The following is a 6,175-nucleotide window of genomic DNA, read 5'->3' on the forward strand; positions in this document are numbered from 1 at the left end:
AAAGACAGTGTTTTCGAAGATTGATTTACGATCTGGTTATCATCAACTTAGAATTCGAGAGGAGGACATACCAAAGACTACTTTTAGAACCAGATATGGGCACTACGAGTTTCTGGTAATGTCATTCGGATTGACTAATGCTCCTGCGGCCTTTATGGATCTTATGAATAGGGTATTCAAGGATTTCCTCGATAATTGTGTCATAGTGTTTATCGATGACATTCTTGTGTACTCTCAGTCAGAAGAGGAGCACGAGCATCATCTTCGAATGGTATTGCAGCGACTTAGAGATCACAAGTTGTATGCAAAGTTCAAAAAGTGCGAATTCTGGTTGTCTGAGGTGTCTTTTCTGGGTCATATTGTTGGGAAAAATGGGATTATGGTTGATCCAAATAAGGTGGAATCAGTGAAGAATTGGCCGAGGCCCAAGTCTGTGACGGAGGTTCGAAGTTTTCTCGGTTTAGCAGAGTATTATCGACGTTTCGTCGAAGGATTTTCTAAAATTTCTATGCCCCTAACCGAATTGACCAAGAAAAATCAAAAATTTGTGTGGTCAGATTAGTGTAAAACAAGCTTTCAAGAGTTGAAGCAACGTTTGATAACAGCTCTGGTGTTAGCTTTGCCATCAGATCAAGAGAAGTTTGTGGTTTATTGTGATGCATCCAGACAAGGTCTGGGATGTGTTCTGATGCAAGCTGACAAAGTCATAGCTTATGCCTCTCGACAACTGAAAGATTATGAGTAGCGCTATCCAACTCATGATTTAGAACTTGCTGCTGTGGTTTTTGCTCTAAAGATATGGCGACATTATCTTTACGGTGAGAAGTGTGAAATTTATACTGATCATAAGAGTCTCAAATACTTTTTCACCCAGAAGGATTTGAATATGAGGCAGAGAAGGTGGTTGGAATTAGTTAAGGACTACGACTGTGAAATTCTGTATCACCCCGGGAAGGCCAATGTTGTGGCCAATGCTTTAAGCAGAAAAGGTCCCGGGCAGGTTTGTACCATGGTTTTGATAGCCCCTCAACTAGCCTCTGAATTGGTTAGTGCAGGGATTGAATTCGTAGTTGGGAAATTGCACAATTTGACACTTCAATCTGATCTATTAGAAAGAATCAGGAAGGCGCAATTGGAAGATTCCGAGCTAATTAAGGTTCGAGACGAAGTAATGGCTGGTCGGCCTAAAGACTTTTCAGTCTCGAACAGTGGAATGTTGTTATACAAAGCTCGAGTTTGTGTTCCTAGTGTTGATGAGCTTAAGAAAGAGATACTCGACGAAGTTCATACCACACCTTATTCATTGCATCCGGGAACCACCAAAATGTATCAGGATCTGAAACCCTACTTTTGGTGGTATGGGATGAAAAGAGATGTGGTGGACTACGTGTCCAAGTGTTTAACCTGCCAGCAAATTAAGGTTGAACATCAGAGGCCGGCAGGGTTACTGCAACCTTTAGTCCTTCCTGAATGGAAGTGGGAGGACATTGCAATGGATTTCGTAACTGTCTTGCCTAGAACTACGGGAATGTATGATTCAGTATGGGTCATAGTGGACAGATTCACAAAATCAGCTCACTTTCTACCAGTGAAAGTTACATATTCAGTGGATCAGTACGCTGACTTGTATGTGAAGGAGATAGTTCGTCTCCATGGAGCCCCTAAATCTATTGTGTCAGATAGGGATCCAAAGTTTACATCGAAATTGTGGGTGAGTCTTCAGAAGGCTATGGGTACCAAGTTAAAGTTTAGCACAGCCTTTCACCCTCAGACTGATGGCCAGTTGGAAAGAACCATTCAGATATTGGAAGACTTACTGCGAGCCTGTGTCATGGACTTTGAAGGTTCATGGAGTAAGTACTTGCCTTTAATTGAATTCTCCTACAACAATAGCTACCAGAGTACAATAGGGATGGCTCCCTATGAGATGTTATATGGTAGAAAATGTCGTTCTCCTATCCATTGGGACGAAACAGGAGAAAGGAAGTACTTGGGTCCAGAGTTAGTGCAGAGGACCAATGAGGCTATTGATAAGATCAAGGCTCGGATGCTTGCTGCTCAAAGCAGGCAGAAAAGTTATGCTGATCCGAAGCGCAGAGATGTCACATTTCAGGCAGGGGAACATGTTTTCCTGCGGGTTTCACCAATGAAGGGTATTAGGCGCTTCGGGAAGAAGGGTAAGTTGAGCCCTAGGTTCATTGGGCCATTTCAGATACTTGAGAAGGTCGGGCAGGTAGCATATCGACTAGCCTTACCACCAGCGTTATCGGCTGTTCATGACGTATTTCACATTTCTATGTTGAGGAAATACGTGTCAGACCCGACTCATATCTTGAGTTATGAAGCCCTTGAACTACAATCAGACTTATCCTATGAAGAGCAACATGTACATATTCTGGATAGAAAAGAAAAAGTTCTTCGGAACAAGACTATTGCTCTGGTTAAGGTGCTCTGGAGGAACAGCAAGGTGGAGGAAGCCACCTGGGAGTTGGAGTCTGATATGAGGACTCAACATCCAGAGCTATTCAGGTTAGATTTCGAGGACGAAATCCTTTTAACGGGGGGGTAATTGTAATGACCGCTTTAGTAATTTGGATTAATAAAGGCAATTAGCACTAATTTTTATTATTTTATTATTATTTATGAATTTATTTAATTGTGGACCCCAATATTTAGAAATAAATATTAGAGTTATAATTTCTCGATTCCGGAGATTTTATTAAACTCTAGGAGTATTATTTAGCTTATATGTGAAATATACAATTTTTGTAATTTTTGCTCGGCGACAACGGAAAATGCGATGGATGGCTAGATTGATCACATGGGTAAGTTTAGAACCTTATTTCTTAGTGGGAAATATTTTTGAGGAAATAAAATATCGGGATTGAGCGGGGTTATGGATTTTGACCATTTTACCCCTAGCTTTAGAAAAACCTTAGTATTGGGTTAAAGGGCATTTTAGTCATTTCTTTGGTGAGAGTTAGGTGGCTGCCTTATTATTTGATACCTAGCCAAGTAATTTTTCAGCATGAATTAATTGGGAAAAAGCCCTTTTTCATTTGAGGAAAAATTAAGAAAAGAAGAAAAATAGGAAAATAGAGTTATCTCTTGAACTCTCTCTCTCTCTCTTTCTTTCGGCTGGGACAAAGCAAGGGCAAGGACCAGTTTTTCCCTTCCTTTTCTCTGGGATTTAGCTAGAAATTCAAGGAGGAATCAACAAAAGGTAACCCTAGATCATTGGTTTTGTATTTTTAAAGCTTTTTCTTTAGTTTGTGTATGTGAAATTGAGTTTCAGGGGCTGTTAGGGTTAGAGTTGTTTAGGGTTCGAATTTTAGGGTTCATTTGAGTTAATTTTAGTTCCTAGCAGCTGGTATTGTTGATTGGTTTGAATTTTATGCAACTTTGAGCTTTGAGTTCAAAGCTTTGAGCTTTAATGGCAACTTGGGTGTTGATAGTTTGTTCTGTGATTTGTTGGTTGGAAAATGTTGTGTATGCCCTTATTAGGTACTCTGGAAGGTTTCATTGCATTTGGTGGGGAATTGAGCAACAAATGAAGGGTTTTGGGAACTCTGGTGCAAACCTGGCCAGGTTTTGCGGTCTCTACAAAACCGGCTAGCCGATTTTGGCAGGGTTCCCCGGGCCTTTCATTTTCTCAATTTTTGTCTTTGCGGTGCCTCGATTGGGTGTTTCCCCATTTCCAGAGCTAGAATAACCCATTGAGAGTATAACAGAACCTAGGGTTTTAGTTTTGGGTTTCCCGGGATTAGGGTTTTAATCATGTAACTTATCCGGTTTCAAAATCTGATTAGGGCATACATCTAGCACGAGATTTCCGTTCAGGTCGGCCAGCACACTTGAATTCAGAAATCAGGTAAGAACTAAATATAATGTGTGATATGATTATCTGAATGTATGTATATGTGTATGTATATGCATGCTTGGATTGTTATTTGCGCTACCAACACTTGTATAGTTATATTACAGAGTGCATTGGTATAGTGAGTGTTGTTGTGAGTACGATACAGTGATACTAACACGAGTACGGGAAAGTGCTAAGGTGTGTGGTATATCACTCAGTAGTACTCAGGGTACGAAATAAACCCTACCAACACTCGTACAGTGAGGTACGTTGTGTATGTGGTATAGTGGTTGTACCCTAGTATTGAACGTTCATACTCATCTGTTAAGCCCTGTAAATAGGTGTATGGGCGCCTATTTACAGGTCGGAAATTATGTGATATGTTATATGCATATCTTACTGAGTCTGTTGACTCACAGTTCTGCTTCCATGTGTAGGTAAAGGAAAGGCGAAAGCTGAACAGGAGTGAACCTGAGCTCGGATGAGATTGTACATGTCAAAGCAGCGCGACCTGGAATGTTCGGTCTCGGGACATCTGGGAATTATATTTTGGTAGTCGTTGTGCGACCTGTAATTTGTGTATTTTGGAATAATAACTTTTAAAAGTTTGAAAACGGGATCCCGATACTTGTAAATATTTTATTATATTATAAAGTTTATTAATTTATATAAAAGTTTTAATTTGACACGATTTTTGAGAAAAATTCTTTGATTAGCAAAGATTTCACTGTAATTGAAAAAGCACTGTAGCGTGCCTTAGTATTAGGGCGTTGCATTCGTACTGTTGGATGTAACTGTGTTTTCTTAGATACAATTTTAGCCATTGATCTGAGGTCACGCGAATCACTGTCTTTGTAGTATAAATAAAGTAAAAAATTTCCATTTAACACTTTTGCCCAAATTTTATTCTGAGTTGGAATTTTATTTTGGTGAATGAAACACTATTTCAATGAGTGTCTTCATCTTCTTCTTTCAGTCCGTGCACGAGAATACCCAGGACCACCGCCCCTAGTCGTACTCATTGAATCTTTGACTCCATTGGAACAACTTGATCTTCAAGCTGAGATCAAAGTGCTCATTAATAAAGCTTGTTCCCTTCAAACTAGGCATGTGCACCTTGACCAACCTTCCTCGGCAGAAGTTCTTTAAGATTGTCGTACGATATTTGAATTCACTCTCTAAATCCTCAGCCTTTCTCGAGTTCTTCTGTAATTCCCTAATATCTAGGGACGCCACGTGTGTAATTTTATAAACTAGTTTAGTACTAATAGATTTAATAATAAAATCTATGATAATATTAAAAACTTTACTAAGAGAAAATACTCAAAACGGATATCATAACGACACTAAAAGTAATCCCCATCCCATTTAATATTCAGGGACAAAAAGTAATTATCGTTCCCCATTTAGACAGGAAATCCCTGCCTCATTAGGAGTAGGTCCCTGCAAGGCCTATTCCCGTGGGAGAAATTTACCTGTAAAAGTTCCAATGGCCACTACGAATAACTTGTAATGAAGCCAAAAGAAAATTTACTAATTTTGACTCAACAGCTCCAATTTGATACCTCATCATTGTTTTCACCCATGCTACTCTCAAAAAAGCTTTCAACCCATGCTTCATATTACTGTTACAACTTGTTTTCTTTTCATATGTATAATTAGGAGGAAAATCAGAGGGAGAAATTAATTAGTTACCATGGAAACCTAACAGGTGCTTTCGTTTTTGAGAATTAGATCATCTCTAAGCCAAGCATTTCTTGATTTAGAGTTAAGAAGACCTAAGTCCTTAACAAAATCCCAGTAGAGCTGATAGATTGTAGCCACCACATGAGTGACCAAGACTATTGAAAACCATAAGGGATCATAGTGAGGCTACCTTGAATAAGTGTAACTAGCTCTAGCAACCACTATTGAAGACACATACTTGCCCATGTTAGCCAAATGTGTGGGATCACACTCGTCAAACCATCATCTTGCACACCCACATGCACAACTAATTAGTTATAATTGATCATTGTCTTCTTCGCATGAACAGGTTGCATCCATATATAAACATTTGCAAATTCAGCAATGCAAATGCATTGTATATGTGCATAATTAATTAGTTATAATAGTTTTAGTTTAGATTTGTAGTTACTAATTATCATATATTATTATATTTAGTTTTTGATTCTTAAATCTTCACAAATTGCTTTGAGTGCTTACACGAAATGAAGAGGAAGCATCTCCCATTGTCGATCTAGTTCTTCTTCCTCCACGTCAGTGTGTTTCATGTTTGTCTTCATCGGGCTCGTTGGTGAGTTAGTTGTCGCTCTG

This window comes from Cannabis sativa, chromosome 2 (genome assembly GCF_029168945.1).
Source record: "Cannabis sativa cultivar Pink pepper isolate KNU-18-1 chromosome 2, ASM2916894v1, whole genome shotgun sequence".
NCBI classification, from domain to species: Eukaryota; Viridiplantae; Streptophyta; class Magnoliopsida; order Rosales; family Cannabaceae; genus Cannabis; species Cannabis sativa.